We start from the raw sequence: 22,080 nt of genomic DNA, 5'->3' as shown, positions 1-22,080 counted from the left end.
GGAGCACTCACATTACTTTACTTACTTTTCTTTACCAAATCTAATGGGGGCATATTTACAACAAATATTCTTACCTTCATATTGTTTGACTACAGGGTCCACCTACCTCTGTGACCCTATGGAGCCATAAATACGCATGACAGTGTAGGCCTAGATTTTTTTTTCTTGCATGACAGTTTCTATCCAGATAACTGTACATCACCAATGTTATTTGTCAAAGTGTTCTCACTGCTTCATGTGGGGCTAGAATGTGTTCTCATCAACACATTTAAAACAATGCATAAATAATTTGGTGTATATGAAGTGAAAATAAACGCTAATTGATGTCTCTGTTTCTTTTTATGTATCGTTCCAGACGAAAATAGGGGAATTCCTGAATAATAGTATGTACTGCTATGCATGTGTGTTCGTTTGTGAGTGTGTCACAACTGATCAATGCGCTCACTATAACAGTGAAATAAGAACCAAAACCTAGGGATTTAGAGGAAACTCAGTCCTGAAGAAAGCCTTTTGACCCTTCTGCGCAACATAATAATGCCGAAACACTTCGACCTAAGATGTTTGGGTACATAGTATACCCTACTAGAATCCTCTCTTAAATGTTTTAAATCTTGCCAAAGGTATATAAAATAAAGAAATTAACTAAGCAGTGACAGGAGAAACCTAAAGGCAATGTTCACCACAGATCTCATAAAGATGAGAGCTTCACTAACAAATAGCATTGAGCCCACCAACACACTAGGGGTAGTGGGTTTGGATCCAATGATAAAACATGTCACTGGTGGTAATAGTGGGTGAGGATCCTTTTATATATTCTAAAAGACTCCAGGGTTCTCTACTCCACCAAAAGTATATTTGGGGACGTAAGCACAAAGGAACAATAATATACAGAAGTGCCCTTTCTTGGTCATAGAGTTAATTTAGATTGGGAAGCTGAAGGTATCCCAAGCTATTGCTTCTCACTCCCTCCATTGATAAATATAAAATCTGAGTTAGACAACAGAGGCACAATATTGTATTTTGTTCAGTTTATAATTTTAAAATGGCAGGTTTTAGTGTATGATACTGCACGAGTGCAAGGATTACTGCCTAAGCAAAGTCTTTGTACAAATTTTGGTCTATGCCGGCCGTTTAGGGTGAAAACTGTAAAAGACATTGATGATCTGCCAGTAACATGCTAATTCCAATATGGTATGAAATATGTGATATACTACAAAAAGAAGTGACTGCCCCCTGAGCTCCCAGTCTCCCTCTCAAGAATGCCTTACATGTCTCCCACACTATATCTTCCTTAGCTGATCCTACATTCACATCCAGGAAGACTCGTAGCTCATTTTTTAAGGATTCTAAATAATCTTCATCAGCTAGGATAGTACGATCCAGCCTCCAGACAGAACTCAATTCATCTGTTGCTAATTCATGATTTAGACCCACAGCTGAATGATCTGATAAATGCGCTCCTATGTGTGTCACTTTCGTAACCCGGTCTTTCAGCCTAATATCTACTAAAAAGAAATCTATTCGTGAGCTGTGATTATTTTTTTTATTATAAAAGGTGAATCCTGATTGCTGTACTTCTTTCAATCTCCATATATCACATAAACCTTGCTGTGCCATAATTATCCTTAGCTTGGCCGCCATTTTACCATTTACTATCGCCCTGTTGTTTCCAGTCCTATCTAACTTGCAATCTAAAACTGTGTTAAAGTCTCCGGCCATGATTATTTTTCCTGAAAATTCCATTAATTCTATCTCAATTTTATCTAATATTGTTGGATCATCAACATTCGGTCCATAATATCCAACTATTACAAAGACTTCCCCTGCCATTCTTAACTTAACAATCACCCATCTTCCTCTTCTGTCTTCTGATTTATCTTCAATAACAATATCAACCCCTTTCCTAATCAAAATTGCCACCCCCTTTGTTACTATATCTTGAGATGTAAAGATGGCATTAGCAATCCATTTTTGAGCACTAAAAATCTCCTTACTTTCTTTCTCAGTTAAATGGGTCTCCTGTAAAATAATCACATGAGCAAGGGAGTCTTCTAAATATTTCAATATCGATAGTTTCCTTATTTTAACCCGAAGACCATTAACATTCCATGTAAGGAACCGTAGCTCCTTAATCTTAGCCCCACTCATAATAGCTCGCCCATATCTCCCATTTTCTCATTTGACGGCGAGAAAGCTCCTGAGGAATATTTTTCTTATTTTCTCCCCTTTCCCTCCCCCTCAGGGGGAAAAGAAGCGGAGGCTATACCATAATAAGATCACTAATTTGGAGAAAGAAATTCGAGTTTGGGAAGCCGGTCGAACCATACAAGGGGGAAACATATCTGAAGAGGCAGCTAAAAATAAACTTCTGGATCTAAAAATAGAACTTACAGCAGTACTCTCACAAAGAGTCAAAGAAAGATGGGAAGCCAGTCAGTTGGCTCACTTCTCATATGGTGAAGGATGTGGCAAACTACTGGCGTGGAAAGCAAAGAAAGATCTTGTACGTAATCAAATAAAAGAGATCAAAAAGGTTGATTCAGGAGAAGTTATAACAGACAGTAAAAAAATTGCAGAAGCTTTTCACGATTACTTTGCAAATGTCTATACAGAAGACCTTTGCCCAAGTAAAACTGAAATGGAAAGCTGGCTACATCTGTTGAAACCACTCTCAGTTAACTGGGTGGGGGAATTGAATAAGGAAATCACGCAAGATGAAGTGGTCAAAGTGATCAAGGAGAGTAAAAGAGAGAAAGCACCCGGTCTCCCGGCTGAGGCATATAAAGTTTTAGTGGATATAATTGCTCCCACGATATGTCAACTGTTTAATAAAGTTTTTAGAGGGGAGGTAACAATACCAAGTTCGTAGAATGAGGCAACAATCACCCTAATACTCAAACCAGGAAAATCTCCTAGTAGTTTAGATGTATACAGACCCATTTCACTTTTGAACTGTGACTACAAATGTTTTTCAAAAGTTTTAGCTGATAGACTTAGTAAAGTTATTCATAAACTGATCCATGAAGACCAAAAAGGTTTCATTAAGGGGAGATACTTAAAAGAATTAACATATACTTTGATTGGAATGATAGATATGGCCTCTAGATATGAGTACCCCTTGGCAGTGATCGCTTTAGACGCTGCCAAGGCTTTTGATCGAGTTAACTTTACGTACTTGAAAACATTATTGCAATATCTTAACTTAGGAGAGAATTTTACGCAATCTCTTTTTTCGTTGTATTGCTCACCAATATCGCGTGTTTTAGTTAACGGAATTCTCACCCATCCTATTAAAGTAATGCGTGGTACTAGACAAGGGTGTCCTTTATCACCCTTGCTCTTCAACTTATATATAGAGCCACTGGCCTGCAGAATTAGAGCCTCAGAAGACATACCCCCTTTTATGGTTGATGACTGGTCACAAAAACTCAGTTTATATGCAGACGATATTATTATTTATTCTTCTAATTTGATGTATTCTTTGGAGAATCTTGTCAAAATAACGAAAGAATTTGGAAAGGTCTCTGGATACCAGATAAATCAGGATAAGACTGAAATAATGGCCTGGAATCTAAATACGGAGGGGGTAAATCATAAATCAGAAATGAGATATTTGGGAGTTAGGATTACACAAAACATTGAAGAATTAGCTAAAACTAACTTTGATAGGATTAAAAAAGAAGTTGTGGCCACGTTAAAAGGATAGATGAATCTCCCTCTCTCGTTATATGGCCGGACTAACCTTGTAAAAATGGTGATCGTGCCAAAAATTACATTTCTGTTTGAGACCATCCCACTTGGATTTAGAAAAGAATGGTGGGTTAAATTACAAGGCGAAATAATATCATTTATTTGGGCATCAAAGGGCTCACAGATATTGTGGAAAAAGTTAAGGAGGAGAATTAATATAGGAGGTTTGGTGGCCCCAGATATTCAAATTTATGCATGGGCCTTTTGCTTAAAAAATTGCAGGATGTTGCTGGGTAGCCTACTTAAATCTACGATTGGAGAAATATTTGGAGTGTTGTTGAAAATTTCTGGATATGATGATTTTGGTTTTCTATATAAGTTTGCAGATCCTAATTTTTTTTAAAAGGTGAGACTTAAGATCTTGCGGGATTTGGCTGAGACATGGTATAAAATAAGAAAGCTATTAAAATTGCCTTACTTTAGTTATATGGCCCCAATATGGGACTCTCCTGGTGCTCCACTTTGGACAAAAAATGCGTTAGCACAACATCTGAAAAAGGAACCTGCTTTGCAGAGATGGAAAGACTTGTTTCAGGATGGCAAACTTTTGTCTTGGGGCCTCTGCCAACAATTGTGGGGTTTGGTTTTCTAGAGATACAAGTATTTACAGATTCAAAGCTGGGCTAATGATCCGGAAAATGTGATTGGAACTCAGAATGACTTTGAGTTGAAGCTTGAAATAGGGATCTTTAAGAAGGAAGTGACCATATGGTATTGGACGATATTGGAAATGGAAGGAGGACCATTTGTTCTACCAGAGAACCTGTGGATGGATAGCTTGCCAAAGATCGCGACGGAGAACCAATGGCAAGTAACAATGTCTATGCTTTATAGTATTGTCAAACCTGCAAACCTAAGGCGAAATCTTTTGTTTACTATCCACAGGGCATATTGGTCTCCTCTTAGACTTTCCAAATTTAAAGCTGGCGGAGTTGTTGGGTGTCCGAAATGTAAGGCCCCAAATGTGGATGACCTTCATATGTTCGTCTCTTGTCCAAACATAAGGCAATTTTGGCTGGATGTAAGTAATTCCCTATCCAAATCTCTGAATCTGCGCATTGAGGTAAGCCCCGAATTAATTATAACAGGAAAATATGATTTAGAAAACAAAAGCATGAATAATAATGTTAGACTTACTTTTTATGCTATGTTGCTAGCTCGTAGAGAGATATGTAAGCTATGGGTCTCACCACTTAGTCCTAATTTAATGGATTGGATTTTAGCGTGAGATATATGGCTAAGCTTGATACTTCAGATCATACTAAGAGAAATCGAGGATTTTGGGTACCCTTCCTTATATGTTTTGGATGAATAATATTGACTATGATTTCCGATGATTAAGCCCGCGCCTATCTCGCTGGTATCTTTTATATGGTATTCTAGGACGGAAAACAGAGCAGGAGGAAGACACACTTGATGAGTTAGGCGGCCAAGAAGGATCGTTCAGAGAATGGCCAGATTCAAAATAGGTGGAGTCTACGCCTCACTACTCTAACCAGCTTATGAGATAAAAAAGCCCAGTGGTGGACTAAGTTAGAAGTTATGGGTGGCGAGACGGCAAATGAGGGAAAAAAAAAAAAGAAAGAAGTGACTGCAGCAGTGACTTTCCTTCTTAGGCCTTGATCACAAGTGAACTGGAAAATGTTAGCCCCACTTAAAACCCACATTTATGAGAAATCTGTGTACTGAGGTAAACATTGCATCTGCCCCAACAATTCCAACCTTGGAAAACTCTGCACAAATTCAACATGTAATTTCCATTTTTCTTGCATGAAAGGTATATTACAGCACTCTGTAAATATCTCTGCCTCTAGTGTTAGCATTTATCAGGTGTGGTTAATAGTTCACTGTTAGAAATGGTGTTTCTAGTTGGCAGTGGTGTGCACCCTGTCCAAGTAGGGACCTTCACTCTAGTCAGGGTAAGGGAGTCACATAGCTAATCTAACCCCTGCTTATCCCCTTGATAGGTTGGCATAAGCACTCAGCTTGGCACGAGCAGTCAGGCGTATCTCAGAGGCAATGCGTAAAGTAATTGCACACACAGACAGAAAAACAAACACATACAGTAACACAGTGAGAACACTACAAAAGGAGTCCACTCTAGCATAGATAAATAGCTAATATTAATCTGAATGAATCAAGACCAAAACAACAAAAATCCAACATGTGCAAGTCAAAATATCACTTTCAAAAGATTAAGAAAGTTTAGTCCATAGAAATCATAGATGTGTTTGCTTAGAACAAAGTACCGTATATGCTTCAAAAATCAAAAATAGTACGAGGCGCAAGGGAGAAGAGGCACCCAAAAGCAAAACGATGCGTTGGGTCCCTACAACGCAGGGGAGTTGATGTGTCTATTCCTTACTGGCATAGGAGGTGATGCATCAGTTCCTTACTGCTAGGCAGGAGAGGTGATGTGCCAGTACCTTAGTGACAGGGGAGGTATGCGTCAGTTTCTGCCCATTAGGCCTTAGTTTCTTACTGCGGTGCAGTGTCGATGAAGAACTGGCACCCAGGGATGATGCTCCAAAAATCCAGACGTGCTGAATCGATTCCACAGTGATAAAGCAAGCGCTATGTCAGAGTTGGAAGGGTGCATCACGGACTTCGATGATGTGTTGCTCAAAACTCATGATGCTGTGCTTCTACTGATGGAAAGCTGGGACCAGCATTGTAATCTGCAGTCATTGCGTCAAGCAAGGACCACGCTCCACATGCTGGCAGCGACAATGAGAGGATATTTGGAGCGATGCCTCAATGAAATAGACACTATGATTCAATGTGTGGATTTTCTCCTTACCAGGTTGCACTTCCAAGGGCCAAGGAACTGGATTTGGCACTCCAAGCAGACGAGTCCATATACTGGCAGGTGAAGTCTTTGATGGCCCTGAGACTTCTTAACCGGAGGCAAGCTTAACTCAAGCCGTTGGAGAACCTTGGAATTAGGATACAGAAAGCAAAGTCCATTCCTTTCACTTCCAGGACAGAGGCAGCAAGTCAGCACAACAAAGCAAGAGGCCGAGTGGCAGTCCCTGCTGCAGCATCCAGCTCTTCCTCTTGGCAGAATATTCTCAGTTCAGAAGTGTTCTGATTTTAGGTGTTCAAGGTCCAGTGCTTATACTCCTTTCTGCCTTTGAAGTAGGCAAACTTCAAAAGAAGGTCTTTGTAGTGCACAAGACCCTGCCTTTCCCTGCCCTGGCTACAGTCAGACTACAAGGGTGGAGATGGCTTTGTGTGTGGACAGGCACAGCCCTATTCAGGTGTCAATATCAACTTCTCCCACCACTCTTGCTCAAGAAAACCCATCAGCCTGTTGATGGGCCATCAGGATATGCAGGGCACACCTCAGTTCCCTTTGTGTGACTGTCTAGAGTGAATGCACAAACAGCCCAACTGTTATCCTGACCTAGACATGTATTCTACAGACAGGCAGAGGCACAGAATGGTTGAGCAAGAAAAGGCCCCCTTTCTAAAAGATATTATATTTAAACAAACACAAGGGAACCCAATATGGCATACAAGGACCTTGGGTAGCATTAATTTAGAGAACATTGGTCCTTGATAGAGGATACAGTAAGCAAGCAATGAATAAAGACTAGAATCAATACTATAATGCTACTGTCCAGCCGGACAGTCAAATTTAATCATTCTTAATTTTTCGATCAAGCTCAACAAAAATAAAGTGGGACACAGTCCTGCATCCAAAACATCAAAGTGAACACAAATAAAGGTGAACAAAAAATAGTAATAACAACGAAAAAACAAACAATCAGGCAAGAAAACAGGCTTGTTTTGCAAATGTGAAGGGTTAAACAAAAGGGATAAAAAACACAACCGTTACACGTTGCATAGAAATAAATTTGGGTGCACGGTGTCCAGCGAGTCCACGACGTTTCGATCCGTTTTAAAAGAATAATCTGATCATCATCTGGACAGATTAAAATAGATGCCTGAAAGACATACAACCTATACAACATTAAATGGAATCTGGGAGAAATGGGGAAGAGAGAAAAAAGAAAAGAATTGAGAGTGTTGTATTAAATAGGGATGATTCCTTCAATTGCAAAGTGTAGACGGTGCAGTGACAAGTCCTAGTCTATTAAGCATACCTAGTGATGGAGGTAAACATGGGCGGCGGCATTAGACTAATAAACGGCGCTTGAAAATAGCTTGGGAGGCTAGTGCGCCCTGAAGCGGTTTGAATCTGGGAGCCATTGCTGGCAGGCAGGAAGAGTTAAACACTTACCACAGGTGACGTGGCAGGATTACAATACTTGCGCGGGGTAACTGAGGCAACGGAGAGCGCAATGGCCTGGAAGGTTAGAAAGAGAGAAGGGGAGATGAGCCGGTCTATTGGCGGTAGTCAGGGCTCATGTACTGTACAAAAAACGATAGCCGGGGCAGCTGTTTACCTCTGTTTAAGGTCTAAAGGTAAAGATGTAGCAGTAGATATCTACGGAAGGCGGTAGATGCTCCTGGGTTCCTGGTCGTATGGCGCAGTGACCATTGCGGGCCGCCGGTGAGCCTGGATAGCGGGGAGCGTATGGGAAAAGTGTGGCATGTCAGTACGGCGTACGGTCGGGCCGGAGAGGGTACTGATGGACATGCTCTTACCTCTAAATAAATGTGCAGGTGTGCACGGTGGCTTCAAGAGCATTAATTAGAAGCCACTCGGATTTTTGAAAGTTGAGAAATGCGGGGATTACTAACACATGTGGTGAGGTTACAAGGGTACCTGACATGGGATAGTGGTGGGCGGCTCAACTTCAATCTGGAACCGCGGGCGGTGCTCGGAGGCAGGGAATCCTGAATCACTTGAGTGCGGTGCTCAATGGGCAGACAGGGAGAAGTGCGTGCCTTGGTGGTTTAGATAGTGCGAGAGGCGGGACAAGGTGGTCGGGAATAAAACAGGCAATTGTGGCAGTCATGTTGGGTGTGGGTGCGCACAACTACGGTTCTATGGAAATCCATGTGCTCATTTATTTAGGTGCTTAAAAACTAATATCTAAACACTGATTAATCCGTGGCTACAATTGCGTGTGAATAACAGAGTAAGAAGAGGAATTAAAGTATGGAAAAAATTAAGAGGGAAACATTTTAATTAGGGCTGGGCGTAGTTTGCGTAGCGCCACTACGCACACTACGCAGAATTTTGGAAAAAAATTGTGGAAAACAGGGTCACGTCCTGAGGGTCCGTGTGCCCGGGACAGGGGTCCCTCGTGCCTGGGCAGACTCCCTGATCTCCCCGGCCTGGTTGGGTTGGAAAGCAGGGACCAGCCCCGGGGCCTGGGTTTTAGAGCCCCTGTCCTACAGCCTGCCAAGAGTCCATCTGCCCGGGACAAGGGTCCCTGGTGCAGAGCCCCGGAAACCTGCAAGGCTCCCGGGCAGTCCTCCACCAGGCAGCTGGGCCCCAGGAGTGCTTGCGGGTCTCCCCATGCCTGAGGCCCAGCATGGGGTTTCGGAGCCCGCCTGAGCCCTGCAGCCCGGAGCCCTGCAGCCCCGGAGCCCTGTAGCCCCGGAGCCCTGTAGCCCCCGAGCCCTGCAGTCCCCGAGCCCTGCAGCCCCAAGCCCTGCAGCCCTGGTACCCTGCAGCCCTGGAGCCCTGCAGCCCCGGAGCCCTGCAGCCCTGGAGCCCTGCAGCCCCGAGCCCTGCAGCCCTGGAGCCCTACAAAGGCAGGCGGGGCGGGAGCCCTCCAGTGAAGGCTTGGGTGGGCAGCTGGGAGTCCTTTCGGTCCCGGCCATCTGGTCGCACCTTTCCCCTCAGCCATCTGGTTGCACGCAATGCTTTCCAATGGGGCGACCAGATGGCCGGGCTTCCCTGGAAGACCCGATGAGGTGCCATTCGCCTCCCCGATCCCCGGCAGTCCACCCCTAGACATCCGGGGCTCCCATCTCCAGGCCAACGGCATGACAAAGTACCCAGGACAGGCTTCATGGGTTCCAGGCAGTCCTCCCCCGGACATCTGGGGCTCCCATCTCCAGGCCAACGGCATGGAAAAGTACCCAGGACGGGCTCCATGGGTCCCGGGCAGTCCTCTCCCGGGTGTCCGGGGCTCCCATCTCCAGGCCAATGGCATGGCAAAGTACCCGGGACGGGCTGCATGGGTCCTGGGCAGTCCTCCCCCAGGTGTCCGGGACTCCCATCTCCAGGCCAACGGCATGGCAAAGTACGCGGGTCGGGCTCCATGCGTCCCAGGCAATCCTCCCCCCCCGGACGTCCAGGGCTCCCATCTTCAGGCCAACGGCATGGCAGAGTGCCCTGGTCGGACCCATGGAGCCCGACCCGGGTACTTTGCCATGCTGTTGGCCTGGAGATGGGAGCCCCGGACGCCTGGGGGGAGGACTGCCCGGGACCCATGGAACCCGTCCCGGGTACTTTGCCATGCCGTTGGCCCGGAAATGGGAGCCCCAGACACCTGGGGAGGACTGCCCGGGACCCATGGAAAAAACCTGATTTGCACTCCCTGGGCACCCTAAAAACTGTACTCGTACTTACCACTTTGTTCCCGCGCAGCGGATTTATCGCTGCCTCGGCATACAATTTCCTTACTGACGCCATTCACGGGGATTCCCAAGGCCACGCCCACTACGGTCGGCCACGCCCCCCCACCTTCCCTGTCACCTCCCCTATAAGACATGTGCATTTACCGGACGCGCAGCGGACGAGCGCAGCGGGCGCGCCTAAGGCAAGCCCGCCTGCACCCGTCCACGCCGGACCCGCGCCTAGTGCCAGAAACTATGCCCGTTTTCATGGCCTACGATACTCTAAATTTGATTTATGCAGGCTTGACCAGCGCTGCTGCAATCACCCGATAAGAGTTGACTTCGGTGACACCTACATGACCCACACATGTCCCTCCTGTGACTTTCAAGCACTAACCAACCCTCCGACCATCACACCTCTTCTGGCTGACCCACCTCCAGATAAAAAAGCGCATACTACTGTAACTAACTAGCCACAGGCTACCAATCAGGACAACTGCTCAAAAACGATGATGGATAGAAACAGATCTCTCAAATGTATACTACTGAACGTAAGGTCTATGCCGAAGCATAAACATGAAATTGAAGCATTGATCACTGATCACAACGCTAATCTTATGTTCCTCACAGAAACCTGGGCATTGCACGCCTCTGGGCCTGATTGGAACATCGCCACTCCCGAAGGTTACTCAGTGGAATGCACAAACAGAACTGAATCTATGGGTGGAGGAATCGTGATAATTCATAGATCGCACCTCAAATTACTTGTTTGCTCCCAACCAGACTTAGAGGCCGAAGCTATGACCTTTAAGATTAAAGAGAACAACCGCCTGATTTTCGAGGGACTGCTTGTGTATCGTCCCCCCGGCCCCAGAGGCCCCTTCACCAAAGCATTACACACCTTTTTAGAAACAACGTTTGATGCAGTTACCTGTACTATTCTGGGTGATTTCAATTATCATCTTGAGGAGAATAACGACTCAGACTCAGCCACTCTACTTGATAATCTCCTCAGCTTCGACATGAAGCAACTGGTTGACAGACCCACTCACTCAGCAGGGCATACCCTTGACGGCGTCAGGTAGTAACCAAGTTTCCACGGGAGCGAAGAAGGATCCCTACACCTCCAGGACACAGGAGCAAGAATGCGAATGGATACACACTCCTGTCTACTGTCCCCTAAAAGTATGAGGGAATTACCCTAGGAGTGTCCACCACTCTCCTCATACGAGGGGGTATGCAGGGTATAGCAGGAGTAGTCGTAGGTGGATGTCCAGGCTAGAAAACAAAACAGGCAATACACATAATATATCCTTATTTCACTAACCTTCATGCAGGAGTCATTGACATGCGTGATTATTCAGGTGTGCTTACCCCAATTGAAAATTAGGCAGGCTTTATCGAAGAGTTCAAGTAATGGGAGCTGGATCATGGGTAACTGGATATAAGGAATAGAACTCTTGAGAGAAATTCACACCAGACAAACACAAAAACAAAAATAGGGGATGTGAGGAGCACAGGCCGGCTGTTGTGGGCAGAAACAGCGGAGCAGTACACACACACACGAGGAAAGACACCCGGCCCTAAAAGGAGGCAAGGGCGGAGCGCTCACTCTCACAGGAAGGGTTAAACAACTAAGAACTCGCCATGTATTTCATTCATACAACAGAAGCGAGAAAAAAGTAGCCGAGCGAGATAACACCCGCAAAATGTGTGAGAAAAGCAACGGTAGTCGCGAGTAAACTCTCGCGTAAGATTTCAAGAAATGCCGGAGCTCGGCAAAGACACTCTCACTCTGTAACAACCAGCCAGCGACTGCAGGGTCAGGGGAAAGAAAGCCAAGAACCGGGAAAGGGTCCAAGGAGACTCGCAGGATTCCACAGGACGCCACCGAACCTCGAGCCAGGAACCAGGAAGTGATGAGGAGGCATGGTACCGGAACAGTAAGCCAAGCAAAGGCTACGTTCTGCCGTGCCTCTTTTCACTGGTTAGGGAGCGTCTAAAAACAACAAACTGTGTGTTTGTAGGGACCTGGGTAAAAGACCACAGCCCAGCAAACCTCGCATGTCAAGGCTATTGATTCCTAACAGACGGGATCTTTTCCAACAGTAACCACATTAAGATTATGTCTATTCTCTCTGTACCATGGTCGGACCATAATGCTAACTTTTTTAATTTTCAACTAAAAAACCCTGTAATTCAGCGTAGAAACTACATGCCTCCTGAAAAAACCCGCCCCTGGAAAAAGCTTGAATCTAACCTACTAGCCGAGACACTGGCCAGAAATCCCCCCGACTTTGAATGTGGAAACAGCGAGGACTGGGCAACTAACTTCAACAATTGGATCACTGAGGCAGTCAACGAACTGGTCCCAATTGAAGCAAAATAAAACAGAAAACGGTCCGGCACTGCTCAATGGTACACGGCCGAGGTTAAAGCAATCAAAATTAAATGTCGACGAATGGAGCGGTTATGGCGCTCGGACTACAGTCAGGAAAGAAAACAGGAATATTTAAAAGTTCTACAGGAGTATAAACTTATAATTGTCCAAGCTAAATCCACCTATTTTACAGAGAAAATTCAAAACTCCGCTAACTCTTCCAGGGAACTATTCAAAACTGTAGCCCATTTAATAAAAACCCCCGGGACACAGTTTTTAGTCTAGATCAGAGCTTTGTTAATGGAATTGCCACCTTTTTTCGCACTAAAGTACAAACGGTATATGATGACCTCAGCACCATGGTATCCGATACATCCACCAATGAAGTCAGACAGTCCACTATGACCACCTCCTGCTTCTCCAATTTTTCCGTACTAGAGAAGAAGCAAGTCTGTGACCTACTCATCCAGATGAAATCTGGCTCCCCGCTGGATCCTTGCCCCCTCTATGTACTGCATCTGATCCCTGAGAGCATCGCAAATATCCTGACTCCCCTGCTTAATAAAATCATTCTTCAAGGTGAATTCCCTAAAAGCTGGAATATGGCCTGTATCAGACCTATTCTTAAGAAGGACATCCTTGATCCCTCTGAGCCCAAACACTACCGTCCCATTTCCTGTCTGCCTTTACCTGCAAAAATCTTGGAAAAAGCCATGAACCAGGAAATTATGAGACATGTGGATGAAAAGAAGCTGCTAGATCCGTCACAGCACAGCTTTAGACCCCTACACTCCACGGAATCAGCTCTTATCATGGCCACCGAAAAAATACGTAAAACCATGGACGAGGGTGGTCGATCGGCCCTGATATTATTAGACCTTACAGCGGCCTTCGACACCGTAAACCACTCTGTCCTACTAAAAAGACTAACCTCCCTAGGCTTCACCGACACTGCCCTGGCCCTTATCGCCTCTTTTCTAGGCACCCACACTAACCAAGTGATCTGGAATGGATTACAATCGACTGAATTTTCCCTTCCGGGTGGGGTCCCACAAGGATCGGCATTGTCGCCTACATTATTCAACCTATATGTCACTCCTCTAGCAGCCTTGATCCGATCCCATGACCTACAACTGGTGTCTTACGCCGATGACACTCAAATTATAGTGTCAATCTCACAGTCCATCGAAGCCACGGCGGAACGCTTTAAAAACTGCCTTGCTGGGGTGAAGAACTGAATGAGCCACAATTTTCTTAGACTGAACACGGACAAAACCGAAATCATTGAGTTCGGTCATAAACCATCTATCTGGAGTGACCTATGGTGGCCCCCCCGAAGCAGGAGCCTGCCCTCTCCCTGTAGACAAGGTCAGAAACCTTGGCTTTCTATTAGATAAAGATTTCTCATGTAAAGCCCAGGTAAATCAGGTGACTTTGGCCTGTTTCTACAGCATTAAGGTGCTCAGAAAAGTTTTACCCTACAACCCGATCGTGTTAAGAAAGACGGTGATGGGAGCCCTCGTAATGTCCCGGATAGACTACTGTAACTCCCTCTATCTGGGAGCAGGAGAAAAACAACTGTCCAAACTGCAGGCAATTCAGAATGCGGCGGCCAGGGCCTTACTGAACCTCCCCAAACGCCACCCTACATCCAAAGCCATTTGGCAGCTTCATTGGCTCCCGGTTAGGCGCCGTATTCAATTCAAGGCTCTTTGCTTGGTACATAGATCTCTACTTGGTAAGGGACCTGACGACTTCATTTATCTACTGCCCCGATATGTACCCTCGCGAACGCTGAGGTCAGCCACCCATGACCTAGTCTGCCAGCCCAGAATAAACAGAGCCCGATGGGGAGGAAAGTCATTCTCCTACCAGGCGGCTAAAATATGGAACTCGCTACCCCCAGCATTACGCGCCCAAAAATCTAAAATGAGCTTCAGGAAGGATCTAAAGACCTGGCTCTTTACCTAAACCGATCTGCCCCACTGCTTCCTATCCTTTCTGTATCTCACAGCGCCAAGACGCCGCGGCATTCGTGCGCTTTACAAATGTTTCAGTCAGTCAGCCTGTCCTGGGTACTTTACCATGCCGTTGGCCTGGAGATAGGAGCCCTGGACGTCCGGGGGGAGGACTGCCCGGGACCCATGGAGCCTGTCCCGGGTACTTTGCCATGCCGTTGGCCTGGAGATGGGAGCCCTGGACATCCCTGGAGAGGACTGCCCGGTACCCATGCAGTCCGACCCGGGTTTCTTTGCCATGCTGTTGGCCTGGAGATGGGAGCCCCGGACACCTGGGGGAGGACTGCCCGGGACCGATGCAGCTCGACCCAGGCACTTTGTCATGCCGTTGGCCTGGAGATGGGAGCCCCGGACGTCCGGGGGGAGGACTGCCCGGGACCCATGGAGCCCGACCCGCATACTTTGCCATGCCGTTGGCCTGGAGATGGGAGTCCCGGACACCTGGCGGAGGACTGCCCGGGACCCATGCAGCCCGTCCCGGGTACTTTTCAATGCCGTTGGCCTGGAGATGGGAGCCCCGGACACCCAGGGGAGGACTGCCCGGAACCCCTGGAGCCCATCCTGGGTACTTTGCCATGCCGTTGGCCTGGAGATGGGAGCCCCAGATGTCCGGGGGGAGGACTGCCCGGGACCCATGGGGCCCGACCCGCGTACTGTGCCATGCCGTTGGCCTGGAGATGGGAGCCCCGGATGTCCGGGGGAGGACTGCCCGGGACCCATGGAGCCTGTCCCGGGTACTTTGTTATGCCGTTGGCCTGGAGATGGGAGCCCCGGATGTCCAGGGGTTGACTGCCCGGGATCGGGGAGGCAAATGGCACCTCATCGGGACTTCAGGGAAGCCCGGCCATCTGGTCGCCCCATTGCAAAGCATTGCGTGCAACCAGATGGCCGAGGGGAAAGGTGCGACCAGATGGCCGGGACCGAAGGACTCCCAGCTGCCCACCCGAGCCTTCACTGGAGGGCTCCCGCCCCGCCTGCCCTTGTTGGGCTCCGGGGCTGCAGGGCTCAGCGGCTGCAGGGCTCAGGGGCTGCAGGGCTCCAGATCTGCAGGGCTCGGGGCTGCAGGGCTCCGGGGCTGCAGGGCTCCAGGGCTACAGGGCTCCGGGGCTGCTATGAATAATGGAATAGGACTCCGGTTCTATTTTGTTGGTTTTCGGAACTGGGGCCATGATTAAGGGGGCGTATTGTGCCGCTAGAGGTGAAATTCTTGAACTGGTGCAAGACGAACCAAAGCGAAAGCATTTGCCAAGAATGTTTTCATTAATCAAGAACGAAAGTCGGAGGTTCGAAGACGATCAGATACCGTCGCAGTTCCGACTAGAAACGATGCCGACTAGCGACATTATTCCCATGACCCGCCGAGCAGCTTCCGGGAAACCAAAGTCTTTGGGTTCCGGGGGGAGTATGGTTGCAACGCTGAAACTTAAAGGAATTGACAGAAGGGCACCACCAGGAGTGGAGCCTGCGGCTTAATTTGACTCAACACGGGAAACCACACCCGGCCCGGACACCGAAAGGATTGACAGATTGATAGCTCTTTCTCGATTCTGTGGGTGGTGATGCATGGCTGTTCTTAGTTGGTGGAGCGATTTGTCTGGTTAATTCCGATAACGAACGAGACTCCTCCATGCTAACTAGTTACTTGAACCCCAGTGGTCGGCGTCCAACTTCTTAGAGGGACAAGTGGCGTTCAGCCACACGGGATCCAGCAATAAAATGTCTGTGATGCCCTTAGATGTCCGGGGATGCACTCGCGCTACACTGAACAGATCAGCATGTGTCTACCCTTCGCCGACAGGTGCGGGTAAACCGTTGAACCCCGTTTGTGATAGGGATTGGCGATGGCAATTATTTCCCATGAAAGAGGAGTTCCCAATAATTACGGGTCATAAGCTTGCGTTGATTAAATCCCTGCCCTTTGTACACACCGCCCATCGCTACTACCGATTGGATGGTTTAGTTAGGTCATCGGATCGGCCCGCCGGGGTCGGCAATGACCCTGGCGGAGCGCCGAGAAGACGATCAAACTTGACTATCTATAGGAAGTAAAAGTCCTAACAAGGTTTCCAAAGATGAACCTGCGAAAGGATCAATAACGGCGGAGCGGCCGAGTGACCGATGGTGCCAGCCTGAAGCCCTCGGCCGACTCCTGAAAGCACACCCAGTAGGCACAGGGCCCGGCCCTGCCTGGCACACCCCGGCTCGCGGAGTGGTATGCAGCCACATGGGGTGCTTGGGTGAGGACCGGGACTTCGGAGGGCCTCTTCCCCCGGGGAGGGCCTGACCGACGTGTGAGGGACTGGGGATGGGGGGCAGCTCCTGTCCCCTGTCCTTCTCTGAGACGGAACCCAAGTATACCCGGCATCGACATCCCTTCGGGTGGGAGGAAGCCAAATAGCAGTGCATCCCCAGGCTGGTACCACCCCTTCCTTGAAAGGCCCTGGCGCTAGCTGGGCCCTCCCAATGCCCGAGTCCCAGTCCAGCCCAACCGATTTCCGGGCTACCGGGGAGTAGCCCTATTCACGTGGCAGGGTGGCCTGGAAGAGAAGGGGCCAAGGACCTTTAAGGGGACCTTTGGCTCTTCTCGGTGGGAGGTGTGTGGGATGGGGAGCCACCTGGCTCTTCCCTACCAGCACCATCGACCCAGGTGAGGATGGTGGTGGGCTAATTGCCAGCCTGACGGCATGACTCGGGCCGCCCGGCGATGGACGGCTGATGTGCAGGTGGAGCGACCCTCCCTCATTGCCAGGTACCTGGTTTGACCCGGTCCGAGCAGGCCGGGCTGAGGGGTTTGAAGACTCGTGTGGTCCCTCCCAGTGTCCCTGGGAGAGACCGGTGGCTGTGGGGTTTCTGCTCCCATCGCACTGGGAGCCCTCTTCCTCGCCTGTGCGTGGGGGAGGACTCCCAGGCCGAGTGCCTGGCAATGTTTTTTTCTCCCAAAAGTGCTGTCTGACTTCCAGAGGGTAAGGCTTGAACGGGGCGCCCGGGCCATCTTGCCGCGTGGGCAGTGGACGGATGGCATTGCCTTCCTCCCGCCTCTCTTACGCCCACAGGTGGGCGAATGTTTTCAAAAAGTTGCCTGTGACTCTTGGCGGTGGATCACTCGGATCGGGCGTCGATGAAGAACGCAGCTAGCTGTGAGAATTAGTGTGCATTGCAGGACACATTGATCATCGACACTTCGAACGCACCTTGCGGCCCCGGGTTCCTCCCGGGGCTACGCCTGTCTGAGGGTCGCTCGATCGTCAATCTCCCCGGGTCTTCCCCGGGACGCGGCTGGGGCTGTCGCAGGGTTAGCTCCGCTTCTCCTTCGACCCCCCACAAGGTCAGACCCCCCGATCGCCTGTGGCAGGGTCCCTCACCGGGTCCTGCCAGGGAGGTACCCCGCTGGCGCACCTGGCCCCTGAGAAAGGGGCCTGTCAACTGGTTCACCCTGGGACCCGTCCCGGGGGGCCTGGCTGCGTGCCACGCGTGGCTGTCTGTGGTGTCCCACCCGCTGCCCGGCTTCCCGGGGAGGGCGAAACCCTTCGAGATACGATCTGGGGAAAGACTGCATGCGCTGCTGGGACTCCAGGTCCCCCTGCTGCGGCAGGGAGGCCAGGCCTTCCAGGTCCCCCTGCTCCGGCAGGGGGGCCTGGCCTTCCCCGGAAACTCCCTTTGACGCTCCGGCGTCATTCTTCCGACTACAACCTCAGATCAGACGTGGCGACCCGCTGAATTTAAGCATATTACTAAGCAGAGGAAAACAAACTAACCAGGATTCCCCCAGTAACGGCGAGTAAAGAGGAAGAGCCCAGCGCCGAATCACTGCCGGGCGCGGTACATGTGGCGTACAGAAGACTGACTCCCCGGCGTCGCTCAGGGGGCCCAAGTCCTTCTGATCGAGGCTCACCCCGCGGACGGTGTTAGGCCGGTAGCGGCCCCCGGCGCGCCGGGATCGGGTCTTCTCAGAGTCGGGTTGCTTGGGAATGCAGCCCAAAGCGGGTGGTAACTCCATCTAAGGCTAAATACGGGCGCCAGACCGATAGCCAACAAGTACCGTAAGGGAAGGTTGAAAAGAACTTTGAAGAGAGAGTTCAAGAGGGCGTGAAACTGTCCAGAGGTAAACGGGTGGGGTCCGTGCAGCCTGCCTGGAGGATTCAACTCGGCGGGAAGGTCGGTGGCCTGGGAGTTCCGGATCCCCTCCGCGGGACCGGGGCCCGGGCCCTACCCCGCCCCGCAGGGCGCATTTCCTCCGCAGCGGTGCTCTGCGACCGGCTCTGGGTCAGCTGGGAAGGCTTCGGGTGGCAGGTGGCCCTCCGCTCCGGCGGAAGGTATTACAGCCCCCCTGGCAGCAGCTTTGCCGTGTCCGCAGGGCCGAGGGAGATTCGACCGCCTCCGTGCCCTACCCCGGGCACCCGACCCCGGCCTCCCCTCGGGCGCGCCGGGCGGTTGAAGGGGAGACGGGCCCCCTGCTCCTGGCGCAACTGTCGACTGTTTATCCAATTTTGTGAGTCAACGGTCTGTATCACTGTTTCTTTATCAGCAGTACACACTCTCCTAGTGTGATAAGGTGTGCGTGTGAATGCATGTGTTTCCTGGTGTGAGATGCGTTGCTCCAATATGGCACACTTCCATAAATCACAGCTGTATTCGTCACTGAAATAGTTTGGTAGGGGCTAGGTCTGGGTAGAGTCCACCACACTACATAGAGTTCCGCAAGCGGAGGAGTGCAATACTTTGCGCTGCTCACACTGATTTTTAGCACTGGGTGAATGTCCCGCCCAGTAAAATCAGCGCAAACTGCACCACACACAGCTCAAGAGGGTGCCGCTTCTTTCTGTCGCTCGAGTAGATGTTCTGCTTGAGTGGCAGCTTCCTCAACGTAGGCAGAGACCTGCTGCTACCGCCCGCATTAAGAAATCTCACCGGGAGGTGGTCTGGAGTACGATTTTCCTCACTTGCGATTGCCAACTTAATGTTGGCGAGCCGCACAAGAGGAAAACCTCCCCTAAGGGGAGTTTTTCAGAACTCTGCGTCTAAGCGGAGCGTAGAGTGGGAAAAACGCTGTAAAATCTGCAAGCTGAGCACTAAGCATGGGCAGAAAATCCGTTCCGCTCGCGGATTTTGCAAATTTTCGGTAAATTCGCAATCCGCGAACGCTCGCGAATTTACCGAAAATCCGCAAATTCGCACGCAGCGGATTTTTTTTTCTTGGTGATACAATTTTGCGGCGCGCGGCGTTCACTTACCGTCATTCAGCGTTTGCCGAGTTGTTTTTCTCGATATTTTGCGAGTGCTGCGCCATTTTGGATCTTGCTTCGAGATCCCGCGGGAGTTTGGCGACCGCGATTACGTCATTGCGCTCGCCACCTTGCACAGCGAGAGTTTGTCAACGCGAGTACGCCGTGATCATGTATTGCGAGAGTTCGCAATCGCGAACCCGTACATGCGGCGGGCAGCAACAATCTCGCACTCGCGAAAATACAAAATTTGCAATTCTGCACAAGAAATTCACCAGCAAGCAGCATAAACCTTCTGAAAATGATGATTTTTATCTGAATAACTCCTCAGGTTGACTTTTGCCTGCACTTTTTTGCAAGGAGTCCATTTTGGGCTGGGGGGGGAGGAAGGAAGTGCCCCACAGTATCCAACTTCCTGTTCCTGTCCAGCAGGCTCCTCCCAGTGCTTTATCCATCTCCTGGTCACTTTTCATTTGGATCTGGAGCTGGAAGGATTACTTTTTGTGGATGCTGCTGGATATTTGGATTTGAGGCCTTTTTGACTTTCTTTGAATCACTTTTGGATTAGAATTTTCACAAGTAAGTTTGTTTGGGGCATTACAGTTGCTGCAACTACAATTTTGTAATTTTCGATTTTTGGGCTGTTGTTGGGGCCTTTTGCCCAGGGGTACTCAGTGGTGGGTGGACTGAGTCTTTCTGTGGGGTCTCTTTAATAAAAACATCATGGAGGGCCTGGATGGCTTGGGATTGTGCTCATTTTTCTGTGATTTTCGTTTTTTTGGCCTGTTGTTGTGGCCTTTTCACCAGGGCTAGTGTGTGGTGCATGTGCCTAGTCTTTCTGTGGGGTGTCTTGAATTTAAACATCATGGAGGGCCTGGATGGCATGGGATTGTGCTGATTTTTCTGTGTTTTTCGATTTTTTGGGGTGTTCATGGGGACAGGCCATGTGACTGGGGGCCATTTTGAGTGCTGCTACAGGCCCTGGCCATGTGCTGGGAGGAAGGGGGCCATTTTGAATGCAGGCAGTGTTGTTAGGTCTGCAACCATTTTGCCTAGCTTACAACCTGTATGCCCAGGGGTAATGAGTGGTGCATAGGCCTAGTCTTTCTGTGGGGTGTCTTGAATTTAAACATCATGGAGGGCTTGGGATTGTGCTGATTTTTCTGGGATTTTCGTTTTTTTGGCCTGTTGTTGTGGCCTTTTCACAAGGGCTAGTGAGTGGTGCATGTGCCTAGTCTTTCTGTGGGGTGTCTTGAATTTTAACATCATGGAGGGCCTGGATGGCATGGGATTGTGTTGATGTTTCTGTGTTTTTTGATTTTTTGGAGTGTTCATGGGGACAGGCCATGTGGGGGGGGGGGCATTTTGAGTGCTGCTACAGGCCCTGGCCATGTGCTGGGAGGGAGGGAGCCATTTTGAATGCAGGCAGTGTTGTTAGGTCTGCAACCATTTTGCCTAGCTTTCAACCTTTATGCCCAGGGGTACTGAGTGGTGCATAGGCCTAGTCTTTCTGTGGGGTGTCTTGAATTTAAACATCATGTTGGGCTTGGGATTGTGCTGATTTTTCTGTGATTTTCGTTTTTTTGTCCTGTTGTTGTGGCCTTTTCACAAGGGCTAGTGAGTGGTGCATGTGCCTAGTCTTTCTGTGGGGTGTCTTGAATTTAAACATCATGGAGGGCCTGGATGGCATGGGATTGTGCTGATTTTTCTGTGTTTTTCAATTTTTTGGGGTGTTCATGGGGACAGGCCATGTGGCTGGGGGCCATTTTGAGTGCTGCTACAGGCCCTGGCCATGTGCTGGGAGGGAGGGGGCCATTTTGAATGCAGGCAGTGTTGTTAGGTCTGCAACCATTTTGCCTAGCTTTCAACCTTTATGCCCAGGGGTACTGAGTGGTGCATAGGCCTAGTCTTTCTGTGGGGTGTCTTGAATTTAAACATCATGGAGGGCTTGGGATTATGCTGATTTTTCTGTGATTTTCGTTTTTTTGGGCTGTTGTTGTGGCCTTTTCACCAGGGGTAGTGAGTGGTGCATGTGCCTAGTCTTTCTGTGGGGTGTCTTGAATTTAAGCATCATGGAGGGCATGGGATTGTGTTGATTTTTCTGTGTTTTTCGATTTTTTTGGGGTGTATAACTGAACTGATGTTCCTCTGTCTTCCATTGCTTTTAGGTGCACAAGACTCAAGAGAACCACCAGTGCCAGGAAGAAGTCCTGCAGCGGTGTGTGTG

At 49.1% G+C, this 22,080-nt stretch overlaps 1 non-coding gene and 1 pseudogene across 1 annotated transcript; both read left to right on the top strand.

The window, feature by feature from the left end:
* Nucleotides 1-16,027: 16,027 nt before the first annotated feature.
* On the top strand, nucleotides 16,028-16,718 carry LOC147703064 (18S ribosomal RNA; annotated as a pseudogene; the record flags this gene model as incomplete).
* A 996-nt stretch (nucleotides 16,719-17,714) lies between these two features.
* Nucleotides 17,715-17,868, top strand: LOC147703063 (5.8S ribosomal RNA). Its single transcript, XR_015298073.1, has one exon. It is a non-coding gene; the product is annotated as a 5.8S ribosomal RNA (ribosomal RNA).
* The last annotated feature ends 4,212 nt before the right edge of the window (nucleotides 17,869-22,080 follow it).

The sequence above is a fragment of the Lissotriton vulgaris genome, chromosome 7 (genome assembly GCF_964263255.1).
Source record: "Lissotriton vulgaris chromosome 7, aLisVul1.2, whole genome shotgun sequence".
Taxonomy (NCBI): Eukaryota; Metazoa; Chordata; class Amphibia; order Caudata; family Salamandridae; genus Lissotriton; species Lissotriton vulgaris.
The sequence above is the reverse complement of the archived record's forward strand: the minus strand, read 5'-3'. Positions and strand labels throughout refer to the sequence as shown.